Below are 20,951 nucleotides of genomic sequence, written 5' to 3'. Positions count from 1 at the left end.
TTAGTTTGCTGCCATTGTGGCTGAAGGCAGTCATTTGTTTTTATCCCTTTGGGTTTTTATGTACTGTAACTCTAAAATCAACTTGGGCCAGTTAATTTCCTGGATCTTTACAACCTGGTCGTGGGCTTGGGCCACCTGGTGGGCTCTTCTCCCAGGGGGAATCTTCTGGGAGCTGCCGCTCCCTGCATCGGGCGCTCGGAAACGGCTGTGTTTTGCGCCGTTGCTTACGTCGTGTATCAAAACCGGTGCTCTGCTCCGCGTGTCTTAAGGCCGAGGCGAATGGAAAGCAGTCGTTCTGTCGTGGTTGTTGTAGTTGTGGGAGCTCCTGCGTAGTTTTGAGGTCGTTTGCTTGTTTACATCAGCGGTGGGGGTGTCGCAAATAGGGCGTATCGAGTTTACGCGTGCTGGTGTGTACGTACACGCGCGGGCGTCTCTGGATGGTCGTGCGTTCGTGTCCCTTATTTTARCATTTGGAAGACAACTGCTTGGGGACGGGAATGTAAAGTCAGCTCCGTTATGCTGTATTATAACGTGATAAAGAGAGATGTAAATCCCCCCCCCCCCCATGGCAGTTGGAGAAGTGATATGGTAAGATTAATATTTGTAGCAAATCTGTGATTTAAGGTCTTAAAATACTTCATCTTAGAATCAGTCTTGATTATTTTTCTGGATATTTCAATGAAGATACTCAGAGCTACTTTAAGAAGAAAGGCTGTTCCCCCCCCCCCAAACTATAAATATTTGAATAAGCAAATAACTTTTAATATGTTTTTGCTTTGGTTTGGTGTTATGCAATAAATGCCTGACAGAGGTGGTGTAATCAACTCATTTTTTTTCAGACGGTATGTACTTTTATTTCACACGAAAACTGGAGATTTCTCAATTTTCTGAAGCTTGTGATCTTCATAAGCAAAAGAATCTATGTATAACATGCTKCTTAAGTATCTCTGCAGTGTCTGAAGACACTTCTTTACCAAATAAGTATGTGAGTTTCCCTGTGTTCCATGTTGTGTGTTCTGGTGTTGTCAGTGCTGTTTGGGAAGTCAGACATTTGAGGAAGGAACACTTTATAAAGGATAGGACAATTTAAAGTCTTAAACAGGGACCTATATTATTTGAGAAAGTGTTCAGAGCTTATTCCCGAGGGGGGGGGGAGAAACAAAAATAAAAAAAAAAATAGGGGTTTGTTCCCAGAAAGYGTAGCGTGTTACACTTAAGCTCCAGCTTAAGTCAAAATTAATTATTTAAGAATAATGTTTATGTTTTACAATCATGGAGGATGTGGCTTGCTTGTTAGAAGGCCAAAAGGCTCTACTGAGAGAGAGGCATGTGAGTGGTGTTGACATTTGCAACTTTTCTCTCTCGTGTGTTTTTTTTGTTTGTTTTGTTTGTTTGTTTGTTTTTTAAGGCAGAGGGGGGAAGAAAAAAGAGAGAAGAAGAAGTAGGATGTAGTCCATCTGCAAAGAGCGCAGGGTTTTCTGCAGGCAGAGCAAAGTCCCGGAGGAGCCAGCTGCTGCTGCAGCGCCCACAGGCTCCCGGGCTTCCCCTTTGTCGGCGCTGTCACCCGGCCGCGGGCCGGACCCGGCGCCGCGACGAGCCCGCTCGCTGCAGAGCCTTACGGGAGCTCTGAGAAGCTGGGACTAACCTAGTACCGAATTTAAAAGTAAGCGTAACTCTGCCTGCTGAGTCCTGATAGAGCGTTGCATCGAGTAAGGAAAATACTGAGCTAAAAYGGTCTTTGCAGTGTTGGTTCTTTTGTACGTTTAGTGTGATTGGCCTCTCTAAACAATGCAATTCGTATTCAAGTAGGCATAAAGTATTTAACAAATTCCATGTGTTTCKTTAGTATTCTCCTCTAGGTTAAGATGTTCAGTATTCATTTATTCCCGTTTGGTTTTGAGTTCAAAGGTCAGCTGTGTTGTTACAGTGTATATGGTCCTGTGCGTGACCTAAGGTTTTTATCAAYGTTACTCTGTTCCCAGGTTTCTACTTCATAGAAAGCATGTTGCAGCATCTCTTTGGCCACCCGTTTTCCGCTATTAGCTAATTTAGTTACAGATGGCTACTCCGACAGGATCTCTTATTTTCATTTTTRAATAAGGTGTGAAGTTCAGCGCATTGCTCTATTTTTGCTAGTTGGTAAAACATTCTCATGCTCCTGGTGGCAGATAATGCCCAATCCTTCAGTATAATGCTGGGAGCAAGGGAGGTGGAGAGGGAGGGAGGGGAAAAAAAGCCCTCCTGAGCATATGGAGACATCCAGAAAAAGATGTGCATCGTCAGCTGTGATTCCATTGTGTGCTTGCAGATAGGAGCCGAGCTCCTCTTCTCTTGGGAATTTAAACCTTACAGAAGTATTCTTTGACTGTTGCATGTCAGGATAATCAAGCTTAGAAATCAAACATTTCAATGAATTATTACAGATTATTTTGATAATATTTTAACATTTTGGTGAATAAATACAGTTGCCAGGACTCCTGCTCTGTATTGGAATAACATATCGAGCAGACATACATATTGGTGAAATGGTAACTTTGATGAATAATAGGAATGATTCCTAATATCACATCAGTAGTTACATTTTATTAAAGCAGCTCACCAGTTCTCTGGTTTTCAGTTTGTCAGCGGTATTTACATTATGCAAACACTCCCTATTTTTAATGATTCAGAAGCGTAGCCATTTCAAAACATGCCAAGAAGATATGTGACGTGTTAAATGACAGTTTGTATAGTTAAGCAATTTAGGGTACAGAATTAAAAATAAATAAATAAAAAAAGCTCAGAATGTTTTAAAAGATATTTTGTCAGTGTTGCCAATATTCAGAAACAGTATTTGCATGATGAAAAAAATGGAGTGGGAGAAATTAATTTTCTTTTACTCAGTCCTGTATTTACTTATCTAGAGCAGTGTTTTCTCTCATGAGTAATTGCATTTGAAATGTTTCTACTGTTTTTATAAAATTATTTTGAGTTGATGAATAGTTTGAAAAATATATCCTGAACATGGTGGCTTTACTGCCTTAAGTTTGGTTAATGTTTATGATTTTTCAATCTTGTTCTATAGCAATTGCTTGCTGTTCAAGTTAAGACTAACAGAGTTTTATAGAAATAATGTAGGCACAATTCTTATGGAAAATGTGTAGTCAGCGGGGTGCTGGCTTTTTGAGGTTTGAAATTTGTTCATTAATTTAAATGTCTAAAGCTATACAACCACACACCAACAACGCACACGCTTTTTTCTTATGCAGCTGCATCATTATACTATTGTAAGTCTTGCATTTCCTTAAATGGCTTCCATAACAATCATCCATTAATGCACTTACTGGCAGATATTATTCTTGCTTTGCTCTCATTTCAGCAGTTATAACTGATAGTAAATCTCACTCTTTCTGTCTCCAATTGCTTCTGTTTTCAGAAGCCTTTTTGGAACGTGCATTTTTTTTTTTTTGCAGGTAAAACACCTTCTGTAGAGCCTGATTATGTTTTTCTGTGCATTTTTGAACTTCACAAGTTACTTCCTGTTTGGAAAGGATAATTTATTCTTTGCTGAAGTAGTCCAYGTTATATTGAAGCCTTTACTATAATAACGGAAAGATAGGGARTACAGGTGACAAATTAAATAAAGATATCTACTGAATCTGTTGATTTATCCATAAATCTTAGGTAGTACAGATCACATGAGCTTCTACGAGGGGATCCCGGGATATAGCGAGGACATATATCTAATGCAGTGATGACTGAGAGTTGCTATTTTGATGCTTTTTTAGTGAGCTGTGTAAGACATATTGTTACTCTTTGGTAGGATTTATAGTGGGCATATCACAATTGGCTGCTTTATTGGCTGCCTCAGTGGAAAAGTCTGGGACTGAAGAATGGGCATGGAAAGTGAAATAACATTTTACTTGTTGGGTCAGAATTATTATGGAATCTTATTCTGTCTGTGCTRTAATTCATTTGTGCATGAATAGGCTTAGTTTTTTTTTATCACTGTCGGTATTGATCTCTCATGAGTCTTCTGTATAGATTTTGAAGAAAATCACTGCAATTAAAAACAATGTAGTCTGGCACTTATTTGTAGCTCACTGATTATGTAGGAGGTACTTAATTACATTAAAAAAAGAAAAGTTTGTGAGGAAGGAGGAAATTCTGCCCATGAATACATTTGATAGTATATACTGATACTTTTATTACAGGTATTTTTATGAACTTATAAATTCCTCATATGCCTGCATGGCACAATCAAATAAAAATTCAAGGTCATGTGTTTTTAATACTTGTGCAAGTGAGAGAGTTCAAATACCACCCAGTTTATGATGGAGATTACTTTTGAAATAGCAAAAGGATAGGAACTGAAGAGCTATGAACTTGAACTCGAAACATGGCAGAAGAATTGTGAAAAAAACTGATGTCAGGATTTGCTGACCAGCCACTTACATTATTCCCATAAGTAAATATGCTTATTGTCAACTAATTTCACTTTCTGCTGTTACACAAATTTGTATGTTKATCTCTAGAGATACAAGCAATGTCCTCCTCCTTTCCTATCCATTTTCTAAAATTGATCCTTTGAGGAGGAAGATTATGAGCCTATACAGATAAATACATTATTTTAACCAATTCCTCCTTGAGAATACAACTGAAAAGCTCTTTTGCGGCTCTGAACCTTTGTGTTATTTAGAAAATCAAAATTTAGAACTAGAACTAAGCTATTTTGTTTCAACTGGACCAGAATATTTGCTGCCTTTATTTTAAGATAAATCAACCTGTTGATTATTTATTGGCTATAAAATGTGTGTGGCTCTAATAATATAATTTAAAGCTTTTTTTAGTTGCTTGCCAATTTGTGTTGGCATTTGCAAAGTAAATATGCTTTTCATGCTTTTGCTTGTTTTTTTTTTTTTTTTTAATATGGATTACCTCAATGTGAAGACACTGAATTTCTAATGAGGCTTCAGAATACTTGCTACGGTTGTGCCTGAAATTAGTATAACTGCATAATAGTGAGATCATCTTTGGAACCGTTTGTTCTTAGTGTAAGTCAGATGTTAAAGGAATCTGAAGACTGTACATTTATTAAACTTGTCTACTCTAGATGACAATTGAGACATTATTGTGAGCCTTCTGAGTTCAGTTGTAGTTTGTCATATTTACCTTTAAAAAGTTTTTTGTTTTGTTTTTTAAACCTTGGGGGGGGGATACAAGAGTGAATGGTGGTGCTGGAGAAGGACAAGAATGATATATCTATTTTTAGATCAAATCGAATGTTGATAGCTTGTGTGATCTTCAAGGCAGAAACTCTTTTCTTCAAATGCTTGTGTAAGGCCTACATACAAGCTTTTGAGCATCACCATAAAAATGTTACATTATTGAGATGGCTCGCTGTATACAAGTGTGGTTTCTACTGAGTTTTCAGGGGCACCCCAAGAACCATCTGACGCTGGCAGCTCTGTCTGGGCTGTAGCAGAGACTGTGTGGGAATACATACTAGCACTGTCTTGCTATGGTGTTTTTCCTCCTACACATCAGGAAGGGCTTGAAAAACATCAGCAAGGACTTGACGTGCTCTGGAGACTTACAGTAATTTTGATCTCCAGTGCTCATCACTTTTCTTCACTGCTGTAGACTATTTAAATTAATTAAAGAAGAAACCGAGTATACCAGGTTATACAAATATGTTAGATGATAGATCTGTTATAGTATTTTATTTAAGAAAAACCTTGTTAGTAGTATTTTGAAGATAATATTTCTATTGTGAGACTCTCATGTGTTATCTTAGTTTTTGGACAGCCTAATTTTTATTTCTGTGTTTTGCTGGTTTGGCAAACTGACCAAAAACTCACTATTTTCATGGGCCGTAGGTAGCYGAGGGGAGCCGAGTTACTCATGCTCACACCTCCCCCGCCCCCAGTGGCAGCAGTGGAAGGTTGTGCGGATCAGGAGAGGAGGACCCAAAAATAAATCAGCGGTAACAAAATACTATCAAGCAACCACTGGAGTTAGCAAGAAGCAAGATGGGGTTTGAGCAGTGCCCAGTCTTGTTCATGGTGCTAAAAGATGGGGCGGAGGGACAGGGCATGCTGCTTTYAGAAGCCAGGATTAGGAAGTGGAAGAAGTGGAAAGTGGGAAACCTTTTTGTCCCTGCAGATGCTCCTGTAATTTTGATTAGAGAAAAGGGGCCGCGGCCGGGGGACTGCACCCCGTTGCCTCCTGCGTGTGCAGCGTTCGGGGCTGCCTCGCGCCCGCTCTGCCAGGCAGTGGCATGGCTCRGACGCTGTCTCCATGGGTGGCTGGTGCCAGAGGCGGATTTTCAAGTGCCATCTTGAAGTGTCCTTATGATTAACATTCTTGCCACTTGCGAAGTCTTGCTGATTTGCCAGGAGATCTAGTGTGCTTGTGATTGGTAGAGCTTGTGAAGTTCTTCAGCATTATGGAGGGAATGATATATCCTGTATATCTTTCCTTAAATGTATTGCGTATATTGTCTAGCATGCCTGTATGCTTTTTTTGGAAGCATATCCTTCATTTTCTTTATGTTCTGGCTTTTTTTCTTTTTGGTCTGTCAGAATGAGAAGTTGAAAAACTCTCCTTTGGTAGCRTGCTCAGTTAGTTGCATTTGATATAAAATCCTGTTTGACCTGCAGACATAAATCCATGCATAATATTTATGTAGACAGCGTCGTGCTGATGTTACCCCTCCAGTTCCTCTTCCCTGAARAAATGTGTGTGGCACAGATGTGCTCGTCTCAACTCTGGAGTTCTGTACTACAGAAGAGCCCACTGCCCATCACCTGTGTCAGGAGTATGGAAGGTGGAGCGTTAGAGAAGAAAGATACTGCTATGCATGCAACTTTTAATATGGTTAAAAGACGTTTTATTAAAAACAAACAAACAAAAAAACCCCAAAACAAAAACCCARTTTCTCTTTTTGTAGAGATTTGAAACTAACATGTTATAAAGTCAACCAACCAAGCAGCTGACCAAAAAAGGAACCAGCAGCTTTCGCGCAGAGTTCCCACAGACTCTTTTGTGAAAATGAAGAGTGCAGGCCCTATGAATTCATTGAAACCCCTCAGCTGCTGTCCCCGTGACCATACGGTAGGCAGCAGGTGATGAGGAAGTTGRGTGCCTGCAGTGACTTTGCAACTGGAAATAGGTTACGGTTATCTCTGGAAAAGCTGCTACTGCTCTGCAAAGTCTGTAATGCTTCTTTCGCTATGTTATGCTTAAAAGTGAGATGTGCCAAGTATCCTGTCCTGTTATATATGCCCCTCTCCAAAAAAGGCTAATCTTTCTCTCAATTTTGTTCACAGCGCACTTGATATGTATCTGAGCACCGAAGCCCAGCACGCGCACAACCTGTAGGACTCTTTACCCACCTCAGTGAGGCTTGGTGAGTTATTTATACTCTATTCCATGTAACTGTACTATCTCACAGCTTTATCTCCTTCACGGGAGAATTTGCTGGGAGACGCTTTAAACTGATTGCACGGAAACAGCGCAACAAACTTTGGTTTTAAGTAATAGATGATATTCCCCAGTCAATGGACAGAACATTTTAGAGGCTTCCAAAACGGTGGCCAGGCCGGTCGTGGCAGCAGAGACCTCACTTGGTGCCAGGACCGAGAATGGGCCTCTGTGCTTTGCAGAGCTGACGGTGCTCAACGGGTGCTGGTCTTTCTCATTAAGTCTGTTTGATACCTTCTGCTATGGAAATGGTGTTTGTCCAATGTGCTGTTTGTGGTCTGCCTTATAGCAAAGGTGGTGTATGAAGGAGCGTAAGCTTTTGCACCCACTAGTGTGCATAAATAAATTACTTAAAGTGAGGGCTGATATAGATACAATGACATTAATGACTTAAACTACTTGTTGCCCAAGAATAACTGCCTGATGTCCATCAGGCAACATTATGCCTGCTTACATCTCTTCAGAAGATGGGTTAATACCACCGAGATAGAAGAAAAGGGACCCCTGCAGATTGTTTAAATGCAGACTAATAATAGCTTGGTAGTGCAGTGATGGAAAGTAGAATATAGCTGCTGTGTTTTTATTTTAGGTATGTTTAATATAGCAATATACTCGCTCTGCATACTTCTTTCACAAATACGTGTTTGAGATTTTATGTGAGAACCTTTTCAGGATGCTCATGAATAGATGTTGCCTTTTAACATGTAGAGTGACTTATTAAGGTCAGAAATATGTATTTTTGAGGCTTGCACACTAAATATAGAGGTGGGGAATGAGCCAGCTAAGAAGGTTTTTGGTTGTTTTTAGGGCATAGTTGTTTATTCAATGTCAACCGTTTATGGGTAAAATTATGTAAGTCCACATCAAGTATCATTTCCTCTTTTGTTAATTAGAGCAATTGAGCAATTTTTGCAAACTAACAGAACTTTTCTTTAAACTTTCTGAACTTTCTAGCTCCAGTGAGTGAAAACAAAGATTAAGAAGCTTTTTAATGCTTCTCTATTTTGCCCTTTTCCATGTCCATTTTGATGAAATAATTTGAATTGCATTCAGTGAAGGTTATGGTATTGGTTAAATATTTCTTCATCTAATATTAATTTGAGAATACTGAAAATACAGCAAATAAGTTATTTTTATGATCATTTAAGTGAATTTGACAGTTATCCGAGATTCATGATAGTTCAGTAAGAGGCAGCTGCGTAAGACAAGTAATAACATCAGATCTTGGTCCCTTTGAATCCTTGGGAATTCTCCTGAAGTTCTAGGACTTCAGGCCTGTTGTTCAACACGCTCAAGTGTTCTCATTCTCCAGCACAGCATCAGAGAACTGTAGTGTGGTTTGTATTAAGCAGTATACAAATCTGAAATTTTACTGGTGTCTGAAGTTGAAGAGGAAATACCAGTTGGAATTTCATTTAAGAAGTCCTAGGCCCAGCTCTTGACTTCAAGAGGGACTTCCTACGGGATAGGTGTTGAATTTGGTTGTGTATTTTAAGTGAGACCGTACTGTGATTGCATGTCACAAATCATATTCATTCATCCTAACCATTGCTGTGTCAAGCTTTTCAAACAGTGAGACTCCCGCTTAATACTTGCGCTATTTTTAAAACAATACATCATGTGAAGGCTTGAATCTTGGACTGGTTAAACGGCATTTAGAATACCTGCAAACTGATCAGAAATAATTTAAGTGTGATAGATCTTGTGGCTGTTTGCTTAGAACCTTGGTCATTGGGGTGTTCTGAAATAGCTGCTGTATGCTATTTAAAAGACATGCAATTAGAGCATGTGGGAAGTTCAAACTTTAGTTAAAAAGACAAAAAACACTGACTTTTTATCCTATCTAAAAGTTTTCAGTTGGTAAACATTTTTCCTTTTTTCCTCCTTTTCTCTTTGCATGAAGTGATTTCCTTCACAAGGAATATTTTTCAGAAAAAAAGAATGCAATTAGAGAAATTTCAGTTCTCTGTCACTCCTAGTCTTGAGGATCTGTTTCAATTCAGCTTTCCACTGATTTCACTGGCATTTGTATCATAGTTAGTGTCAAGTGTGATGCATGGAAAATATTTGTGCCTCTGTTTTTTTTATGAGTTATAGTACTCTTTATTGTTGTTTACAGCAGTAGCAGATAAAAAGGATTCTGACAGATGTCTCATTTTTAAGTTGACTGTGCCCTCTTAATGTAAATGTAAAGGGAATGCTATCAGAAACTAACAGGTGATCCTGCAAGTAGGAGTGGCTCATTTTGAAGCAAGTTTTGAGAGTCTTCGGTGTTAGTTTAAAGCTTCAAGTGAAGAAAGAATATAGTAGCATCAAATATAGGTGCAAGAGAGATGTTGCCTGCATGATAGCTGGAATTCTGCTGCAAGTCAAGAGCACCTGGATTGCCAGGGGAGTGAYAGGGCTGAAACGTCTGAAATAAAACAGTGTTACTGACCGTAGGTATGGAGATTTTTTAGCTGATTGGGTCAACTGACTGGTCCATTTGAAGAGGCATCTGTGAGGGATTTTCAGCTGAGTTTGAATCTGTGCTGTACGGATAGAACATGTTCACGTTCCTACATGCTCACATTCCTACAGTCAGCGTGGAAATGGAGGAGTTTTGTTTTGCTTGAAATATGGTCAGGATTTTCTGTGTTCAGTCAGTCCTATTCAGTAATGACACTGTTGAACATGAATTGCCTGTAAAGATGCCTGTAAAAGTAGATGCTTGATTACAGTGAATTTTATACAGTCTGGGTTAAAATGATATTCTTTATCCACAAGTGAAGTTCTGTGCGGGTGGCACAATAAGGACTTTCAACAGAACTATTGAGAAATGAGCATTTATTAGAATTTTTACAGTTACATCCTATAGGTTTATTTCTGGTATGGGGATTGTGAGCTTATGGATTTTTTTTTGGTGGAAAAAGTGAAATTTATACAAATATATAATAATTATATATATATAATTATATATATAATTTCCTTTAAATGTAATGAAAATAGAGAGTATTGCACAGAGAAATCTCATCATGCTTGCAACTAGCAGAAATAATTCATTGATATCAAAAGCGGATCTAAAGTACTTTAGTAATTTTGAGRAAGCAACATTCAAATTTGTTGCAAGTGCTGAACATCCCTTAGATATTTAAAACTCATTAATTACTGTGTATTGATTGAAATAGAGTTCTTTGTCAATGAACTTTTAACTGAATTGATGAAAGTGAACATCATATATATCCAGAACCACTGAAAATGCCATCATTCAATGTGTTGAAATTTCCCTTTTATGTAGCTATATATGGGAAGATTAACATTTGAATTTGAGTGAGATAAAAATATTTAGGAAAAGAGATTGCTAATTTCATTTTATTCACATCTTAAATGTTAGTTTTGACTTTAGTAATGGGCCTTGGTAAGAGATTTTCATTTCTTACCTTTGATAGCTACCTTTTTATGTGGGCAAAGGTATAGTATATACACATTTGCAGAAGGAATAACTGTCATTATCATCTGTGGAAAATCAATATATATTTTAAATACAGATTGATGACATTGTACCACCAGTGTTGGAGCCTGGGAATTCTGGAGGGGTCAAGAACAGGACAGCCGAGCACTTGCATCATCAAAGAAGATGAGATGCATTTACTTGGGCCAATTTTATTCTGGGCCTGCCTTTAGCCCCTGAATTGGGAAGAGTGAAATATTTACCCAGCTCAGCTCTTGACAGGAAATAGCATTAATTAAATACAGGGCTTGAAAATGACGCTGGATTTTGGATAAAGGCCAGTAGACTTTGCCTTGGCTTTCTGGAAATTGAATTCCACTAGTCTGTTTATTTGAYAGCATTATAGTACAATAATTTGAGGTTCATGGATATTTCTGTACATTAATATGAATTTTTATAATACCACAATGCTGGGATGTTAAGCTCAGAAGACTTATGTGACTAGAATAGAAAGTGAATTTACAGCTGGTTAGTATGAATTGTGGTACAATGAGTTTCCATTTGATTAATTTACCTTTGTATTAACTAGATTTTCAAAAATATATAGTTTCTTTTAAAATGAACTTCAGGTATATAAAAATTCAGATGAATGGTCTTAACTTAGTTGACTAAAAAAGAATTTAAATGTCATCAAATGATTTAGAAATATCTCTAGAACTATACATATCTTGAGAAAATAATGTATCTTAAGAATTTTAGAGGAAAAGAAGGTATTTGAATATTCTCTTCCCCCAGAAAAGACAGTCATTTGTGACAGCCTTGTTATACGAGATTTTAGTGTGCATGTTTAGAAAGTCTGCTTTCAAAGATTTTAGTGATTCTTTTTCCATTTCTGAACCTGTTTATGAAAATACATATAATTTCATTAAGCATATTTGGAGGAAAGGACCAAAATTGTTTCTGTTGTATGAATTAAGTTTCTTATTTGTGTTTCTGGGTTTTTTTGGTTTGTTTTTTGTTTTTTGTTTTTTTTTTTAAACCCACCATTTGCTGTAAAGAAACACTGTAATCTAATGGTTCCAGGTGAAGTCTGTAGTTGGAGTCATGGACTTTTCTGCAAAGTAATTATTACTTCTCTTCTTTCAAATCATATAAACAATTGGCCGCAACACCAAGACAACTGAATGAGGGAAAATTTTAAATTTTCCTCTCTGTCTAGAATTCTTCTATATTTTTATCATATGTGTGTATTATGCATAAGCATGTATATCTGTGTGTGTATGCATGTGTATTTATATATATATGTATATTATATACATAAAAAACAGRATTTTTGTGTGGTGAGTTTATAGTACAGTTGTGAACCACTCAAATGGCAGCAATAGACAATGAAGGGATATTTAAGATTAGAATTGAGAAAAGAGTTAGTTTTGCAGTAGGTGTTGGAAATCAGCTCATCCTTGAGGGAAACTCTAGCAGTGCCATAGTGAGTTAAAATGCTTCCATTCATGCTCTTTCAGCAGGTTTCCCTTTTGAGTGTGTTCTGACACTCCCACTTAAATTTTGAGTCGTCAGCCTTTAAAGTAATGCAGTGGAAGGCCGTTCAGAAGATCCTTTCCTGCATTGAATTCCTGTGTCCTTCGATGTCGAGGTGCCTGCTGCAYGTGTGCCAAAGGGCTGGGGGTGCTGTCTTTCCCCTAAGTTAGTTTCTTCAGGTTGTAAGCCCAAAACTCGGGTGTGTGTTGCCACGGTTAATAGTGTTTAAAAATGAGATTAAAACACTTATTTGTTTTACATTTCTCTGAAAGTAGGTAGCCAGCACGTAACAAATTTCACYTAGGTTAATTTTTATGGCCTTTCAGTTTTCAGTTGTGGTTTTTTGCTTGGCTTCTCTTTGCAAATCCTGTTTAGCTCTGTTTTTGTTGCTGAATATTGCTGAAGAGACTCATGTAAAACCATTTCTGAAATTATGATATTCTTCCAGTATCCTACAGCAGAGTAAGGCTTATGTGCAGGTGGTGATACATGAAGTTTCATGCACAACTACTGATATTTAAAATACTCCTGGTCTGTGACCATGATTCTAATTTTCCCTTCCTTACGAACTCACTCTTCTGTCATCACTGTAGTTCTCGGCTCCTGATCAGTGCTGAAAAATACAGGGAATTGATACGTGCGGGTCTATAGTGCAGTGTTTATGAATGCTGCACTAGCATATATTTGACACAAATTCACAGAAACAAAAATTTAAAGTTAAGCCACTTTATACCATGGGCTCTGCTGCTGCTGTCATGCATCAAGCATACTACCACAGCTGCTGTGTGCCACAGCCTGCATGGTTTGGTTCTATTAATTTTCTGTTTTTGTTGTTTAGTGTGAGGTATGCTGTGCGTGTAGCACCTCATATTCACGGGAGTATTCATTGATTTCAGAGTATTTGCACAGACCCAAGCCTGTGGTGCTCTGGTCCACTTTTAGGAATTCTAGGCACCCCCCCCCCATAAATAAATAAATAAATAAATAAAGTGACAGCTGTTGCTGTTAAACTTGATTCCAGTAATTGCAATTCACAGGGGTGCCTCCTACATAGTCTTCCTCTTGTTTGCTTCATCACTCCATTTCTGAGCTATTTCCTTCCGCCCCCAGCTTCCAGGAGAAGTGCTTTTGTGTGTCTCTCTTCTTTTGATATAACCTGATAGTGCTTCGAGATGGTCTGTTCTTGTTCTCCCTTACCATTGGCCACAACCCCCTGGCAGCAATTTAAGGCGAACGATGTTTTATGTCAGGACAGCTTGATCCAGGGTTGTGACACTCTGTCGTAAGAGTTGAGAGTGTGTGTGTGTGTGTGTGTGTGTGTGTGTAGATGTACATACGTACTCTGTATCTGTATTTGTCCAGCTTGAAGCTATTAATGAGTGAGTTGGCTTGCATCTGACGAACAGCTTCATTTAGGAAGGGGGGAAATTCCCTAGTAATCAGAAATGTTAATATGGCTCATTTAGGAAATTCTGAAATGAAAAGTGTGGGTTTATCTTTTGGTTTTTTTTTTTGTTTTGTTTTTTGAGGCTTGATTTGCAGGAAGGCTAAATGGTGGGGAAGCAGCAGTGTCGTTCTGAACGGGGCGGCTGCTGGGAGCCGCGGTCGGCGTCGGAGCCGAGGCTCTCGCTGAGCTGTGATTTCGGGAGGACCTATGAGCCAGGGGCAAGTGGTCTTTTTTTTTTTTTTTTTTTTTTTTTTTTTTTTTTTGCAGCCAAATCTCTGGTGTGGTGAGAGGTGAGATGCTGTTTTTCCCAAGTTGGAGGCAGCAGGTGCCGTCCCCGTTTGCAGCCTTCCTATTAAAATACCTGACTGTCCTCCTCCACGGGCGGAGAGAGCCGTGGGTGCCACGCTGAAAAGAACAGTTGTTTCTCCACTTATCTATTTATTATCTTTTTAAACGCTACCTACAAGTCTGTCTTCTCCGGGTACGGTGAAGGAAGCAAAGGTATACGTTTTCAGGTATTTTTAGTGATTAAATCCCCTTGTGGATGCTCTTAAAGCTTTGAGATGGCTTACTTGATGTCAAAGTAGGGTAAGCTCTCTGAAACAAGGACGTTTTCACTAGCGCATTGAATATTTATGCGACTTGAAACAGTTTTAAAATACTTACTTTTTTTTTTTTTTAGTGACTGAAATGAAAAATCAATTAAATGCACAACTCTGCTCCTCATATCAGAGATTTCAGTTGTCCGTAATTAAATGGATACATTTGACTACAAAGATGTAATATAAATTAGTTTTACATGGTTGCCACTACTTAGGGTGTCTTTTTCCCAAATGCTTTGATTAGGTCAGTATGAAGTATTTTGCCATGTAAAACTGTTGAATTCTTGCAAACCTGAAAAGATCTCAAGGAGACATACTTAGAGCTATCACTGTTAGAGAAAATGAGAAGTAAAAATGTGAACTGTGTATAACATGTCTGGCAAAGTTCAAAAAAAATCAAAAAAGAAAAAAAAGTTGAAAGCGAGTATTTTGCGTTATGGTGGGAATGGCCAAGTGCCGCATTTCATTTCGGGATGTTGACGCGAGTTTGGTGGACTGTTCTTACTTGTTTTAATTTTGTGGAAATACATTTGTTTTGTGGAAATATATTTGTGTAAGTGTAGTGGTAACCTTTTCGTAATGAGCTGTATTCCCTTCTGCTACGCTTGTGCGAGTGACTTCTTCTAAAGGTGCAGTGAATTTTAGAATTTCCTGGGGGGAGGAGGGACTTCTTTAGAAAGATGAGATTCTGAGAAGGGAAATGGAGGGTTTCTTGAGCAAAGACTKAGATAACTAGTAAGACAGAAAAGAGGAAAATAAAGTCAAATATGGGCTAAAATTTGTTTCACTAATTGAAAATATTTCTCACTTTCATTAGCTGAATGTACAGAAAGCACTGTGTATGCTGTTTTTAGCTGATTTTGCTTACCACTAACAGGGAAGGAAGTCACTAATAGGGAACTGTTGTTTTGTCATATAGACAATGTCTTGTGGAGCAGAGGAGAAATAATTGAATTAGTGCAATGCGGTTTTATGTGAGTGAGCGTACCTACAGCAATACCCGAGGATATGCTTCGCTGTTTAAGAAGAGAAAATTTTCATTTTCTTCTGTGTATGGTTGTATGTTATGTGTAATGTATAAATATATCATTTAGATGTAAGCTTATGTGTTACATATACTTTTTGTCTTCATTATGTTGTATGATGTTCATTATGCTCTGGCACGCTACTTTCTTCAGGATAGCAGATAACCTTAGTGGTTTATGTGCCGTACTGGTGATGGGCTCTGTGGCTTTTCTTGTCGAACTCACGTTATTCTTGCATTGTGCCGGACACAGAATTATTGTTCAGGCTGGCTGACTGTCAATCTTAAAAATAAAGGTTTTGGTACTTTTTAGACAACTTTTTTTTTTTCTTCTTCTATCAACCAATAATTCGGACAAGATGGCAGGAAATATTTGGAGAATTTGAGGCCTTCGGAGTTTTGCCCTGAATGAGCGTTTGGATTCTGTGATGGAAATTTCCCTATAATTATGCCAATAGGAATTATGGTACATGGATAACAACATGAATGGAGCTATTCTTGAGACGTGTGCTAGAGAGCCAGGAACTTATTTTTCCATGCCAGGTTTGCCACAGATGTTTTAAACAAGTCACTTGAGTAGTATGTTCCTTCACTGTCTTATCTGTAGAATGGGCTCAACCCTCAACCCATTCCCTGGGTGTAAAATACCCGTTCCTTGATGTTTGTGGGTAGGTTAGRGGAAAAATATAAAAAACACTTTAATGCTTTTCACTTCCCAAATATTAATAAAATGCCAGGTTTCTATCTGTCTGTGTTGGTGATACAATAATGAAATTGTAGGAACTGCTAGAGGGAGCTTTCCTGTTAAAATGTTAGAGCACTGGCCTTTTGCTATTTCATTAAACAAAATTCAACCTGAGTTGTTTTGAATTATCAGTATTCTTGTCTGCTTATGTTATGAGATAAAGCATTGGATATTGGTTTAGTTTTTAACTCTTCCTTTGTGAAATGTGAAGTTATTTTGGGGGAAGGGTCACTCTACGGAGCTCTTCTTTGAAATTCTCATTTAACTCTTCAGTAACGGGCGAAGCTTTTTCTGAATCCTCTGCAGGATTCTTTGATTTGCTCTCTGGCTAACCTCAGGGAAAATGGGATGCCTTTAAAGCAGGAGAAATGCTAGCTATCACCTTAGAGTGGAGTCGCATGGGAGAAGTTGTTCTAAGTGAAGATCCTTGTCTGATGACCCAGGAATTACGTGAATGGGGCTTATTTTTCAAGATGGACCTTGAGGTTGAAAGCTTCACTTTTTAATTTTTTTCTTTCATTCACCATCACGTGTACCACTGTAAATCAATCTAATTGAGAGATAAGTGGAAAATAGCTTACTCGGAGAGGGGAGGGAACGGGTTAGAGTTAGTTACCAGTTTCTCTTATTTGCATAGATCTTCTATGCTTGAATGAGGAGAATCATTATTTTTCCATAATAAAATTGATTATTAAGTAAAATATATGCGACTGTGGAACAGGCAGAAGTTCTGCTTTTCTTTAGTAGATAAAGAAGCTAAAACATTGCACAGATTTACGTATGTAGCCTTTATTTTGCCAAAACCTTTAAAAGTAATTTGCTAAGTATTAAAGTAAAATACTCAATGTTTTATGCTGTGTGTCATACATAAAAGGGATATTTGGAAGTTATTTAGTAACCAGAATTTGGGAAAAAAAGAAAAGATAATGAGAGGATAACAGTTAATAATAAATTCATGCTATAATTTTACTTTTTGCTGTTTTATGTTGGATAGTCTGTGCATATTCCTGTTAAAATTTTTTCAGCTGCAGATTGCCTTTAAAAGCCATATAGCCATAGTCATATTTTAGCAGGTTATGTATTTCTTTGCCTTACAAATTAAATTGAATTTTTAAACATCTATAGTTTGTGATGTCATAAAGTATAAATTAATACAATGAAAAGCTTAATGGAATAAATCATGTTAACTGCACTTAGTGTCTCTTCAGGATTATTGAGCGGAGACAAGCAGCGAGTGCAGTGTGCATTGCATATATTAAGAAATATCATAAGCCTTTTTTGACATAAGTTTTGAAATGAGTTATGGGCTCAGCTATGGCACTGCTCTGAGCATAGCCTGTCCTGCAGAATTTCCCATTACCATTTTATCACATACTGCATGTCTGTATTTCAGATAAGATTTCTGATTTGAGTAACTGTGGCTAATGTAATTGAACAGTACTTGCTTACAGTTACTTTTGAGATTTTTTTTTTAACACAAATTATTGATTCTTATGCAGTTCAGCGTATATTCATTTGTAACAGTATGTTTGAAGTTGGCAATAGCTATGGAAATGTAAGTCTTGACCATGCTAAGGACTCTTGATTTTGGGGGAAATACTGGGTCAAAGAATGTAGTTGCCAGTTTTGTGATTTTGTTAGTGGAGGGAAATTTTTTTAGGATATGAAAGTTCTTCTGTGCTTTCTAAGAGCTGACAGAGAGAGAAGTACCATAGTGCAATAAGGAATATAAAGATAGAAGATAAGCAGATCTAGTTTAAAGTATTCCTATCAAAGACTTGTTTTCAAATGTACTTGTTTGAAAGCAAGACAGACAAAAAAATTCTTCTTCTGTCTACTCAGGTTATATATACTGAAGTGTTTGCTGCAGCAGGAGCCAGCAAGGCCTGGCTCACGAGCTTCTATTTGAAGAATTGCTAGTATGTAAGAATTGGACTGCTTTAACACTTCAAGCTGGATATCTTTCTGTTGATAGGAGAGGTACTACAGTTACCCATTTGTTAGCCACTAAAAATAGTGGTGCTAGAGTAAGGAGAGTACAGCAGCACAACACCCAAAAAAGGCTGGGGGCGGGGGAAGGCGTTAACACTTTAGCTAGTAAATCCTGCAACCGAATGCACCATCTCCCCGGTGCAGGGGAGCGTTGCAGGCTAGAGCAGTCCCTGAGTCCAGCAGAATACATTCAGCAGCATGCCCTGAAGGTCATTAATTTGAGCTCGCTGGAGAGAGGGTGGGTTCAAGTTGCAGAGGTAAAAAAGTTGTGTCGGGAATGCTAGATTTGCTTCTATCTTTTTTCCTAGAATGGAAATTTAAATTCAAGTATCTTCTCCAACTCTTAACAGAGTATGAGAGTTCACACAGATATGTTTGATGTTTTTGTCTGGAAATTATTGCAAACTTGAGCAGTAGAGTGCCAGGCCGGGATGTCATGAAATTTAAGGCATTACAGTTGTGAAATGCTTAGAAGCATTCAGATCAAGGCAGCAACCAAGTGTGAAGAAGAGTGATTTTAGTATTGGTAGACGAAGTGCATCTGGATTTGTCTTTCCCTTAACCCTGCTGTGACCCTTTCAAAGGTGCAAGGTGGTTCAAACTCCTCTATTAGCTGAGCTCTGGAGATTTCCTATGTATAGACTTGCTAGTTGTGCCAAATTATATGACCACAAATCATGAGACTTTCGCTAGAATTTCTGCTTGGCTCAAAGCTAAGTTTCGAATAAGAAAAATAGCCCTTGGTAACGTCATTTACACGGACTGTTTCATCTGACAACATTTTGCCTGTGTTAGCTGCTGCTGTCTTTTTAATAGTGAGTTGGTAGTTTAGGCCATATTTCAGGTATGCCTTTTCTCATTTATTTACTCACGCAACGCCCCTAAGAGCCAAGGAAGCCATATAGTTTTTTTTTTTTCAAGCTTGCTTGTAGCATGCATAGAGAAATCAAGAATATGTTCTAAGTTCTAACGGAAAACTTCTTCAGTACTGCATGGAATTTGTTTCTGAGTGGCAGTTTTGAGTGATCTTTTATCATGAAAGAATAGCCACTTCGCAAATGTGGGTAGTTTGGATTGTATTTTGACAGGTAATCCGTAAGATATCTTCTCTTCATGATAACATGATTTCCCTCTGATGGCTACAACAAGTGCTTTCACTAGTAATAAGAACACAATTGATGTATTTTTACTTTTAATGCAATTGAGCATTAAAAACTAAGATTAAGTCGTCATCATGTGACTGACCAGCTTTCTCCAGAATACTATGAAATAGCATGGACCACTCTTTGGAAATGCCAGCTACACTTATGTGGTGTCTATTTTTTGTTCAAGACAATTAAGTTAGTGGCCTATGGATATTGTCAGGGTTGGTTTRACATCTGGTCAGTATTTCTTCCTGATAAGTATTAAGTACTTTTTATTGTGCATATTGCTCTGTGTGAAATGGATATATAGATCAAGCTTCACTGCTGTCTTGCAAGGTGGGGAAAGAGGTTTGTTTTTTAAAGGTTGAAGAAAGTCAGTGGCAAAAATTAGGGGTGAGAACCTAAACTTTTTGGCTTCTAGATTTTAATGAGAAAATCAGTAGGACAACAGTTAGTTGCAAATAAGATAGCCTAATTTGTAATAATTGGTAGTAGCTCGATCAGCTCGTAATTTGTAGAAGCACATCACATTGCAAGGTGTGAATAGTATCTCTGCAAGTAAGTTCTGTTCTAGTGAACTTCTTGCCTTCAGACCTGTGCTATATTTCTATTAGTTTTACGTACAGAATAAATGAACAAGAAGAATAACTCTGGCTCGACTAAGGCGAGCACTTCATAAGGTGTATGAGAAGCAATCTTTCCTCTCTTCTCCCCCCACCCTGCCCCTTACTACTTTGCCTTTACAGTCTCTGCTTTCTGGTCATATCCTGCTATGATAATATAGTAAATGTCTAAAGCCTAGCAAGTAAGGCTGTCACATTGATGTTTAACTGACTTTGAAACCATGCAGCTGTAAAGGGGAGATGAATTCTGTTCTCTATCAAAGCCTGTAAAAGAGTGTTTGTTTTAGCAGCTACTGAAGATGGAAGTGTTTATTCCATGACTACACTGGTTGTCAAAGCTGGACATATTTTCCTGTATTAATAATATTTGGAATTTTTCRTTAGTTATCATTTCCTGTTGATTTCTTAAAGGAGTCTTGAGAATCAGATAACTGTAGCAGTCTTTTCAGGTCACCTTTTTGCATTTGAATAGAAGTCTTGGAATTCCATTTGTGTGTGTGTGTGCATGTGTAAGTATGCATGTATATAAAATTTTAAAAGCAGTTGCAAATGTCTGATACTTTTTAAGCCACAAGTCAATGACTTGTACAAGACACAAAGGGTCAACTCTTGCAGTTTATCAGGTGGTAGAAGAATGTGCCTAATATGTGTGAAACTCAATTGATTGCAATAATCTTTTTTATATGACTTCCATTGCAGACCTTTGCTCCCAATATATAGAATTCTCCCTTGATGTTAAGACTAGACTGACCACTGTCTGTATACTAACTCTAACTGAAATGTATGGTATTCTATATAATTTATTTCAAGTGTCATTTGTTGCATGCACATAACAAATCTTAGCTACTGAGCATAAACAAAATCTTCCTGAAGTGTCTGGCGCATTGTTGCTGTAGTAGGAAAATACATTGAAGTAATAGGATTTTTTTTTCTTTTTTCTTTT

The 20,951-nt window shown here is 37.8% G+C and overlaps 1 protein-coding gene across 2 annotated transcripts in view; it reads left to right on the top strand.

The window, feature by feature from the left end:
• The first annotated feature begins 568 nt into the window (after nt 1–568).
• Nucleotides 569–20,951, top strand: part of NCOA2 (nuclear receptor coactivator 2) — a 182,063-nt gene continuing 161,680 nt past the window's right edge. The window contains exons 1-2 of one of the 2 annotated variants that reach the window (XM_085324951.1): nt 569–588; nt 7,311–7,390. The gene's annotated coding sequence lies outside the window, so the exon portion shown is untranslated. Of the gene's footprint in view, nt 589–6,791; nt 6,809–7,310; nt 7,391–20,951 lie in introns of those variants that run through there. The other variant, XM_085324961.1, reaches the window with a different exon arrangement.

Source organism: Rhea americana, unplaced genomic scaffold (assembly GCF_003343005.1).
Source record: "Rhea americana isolate MKP2758 unplaced genomic scaffold, rheAme1 scaffold_121, whole genome shotgun sequence".
Classification (NCBI taxonomy): domain Eukaryota; kingdom Metazoa; phylum Chordata; class Aves; order Rheiformes; family Rheidae; genus Rhea; species Rhea americana.
This window is presented reverse-complemented; position numbering and strand designations above follow the sequence as displayed.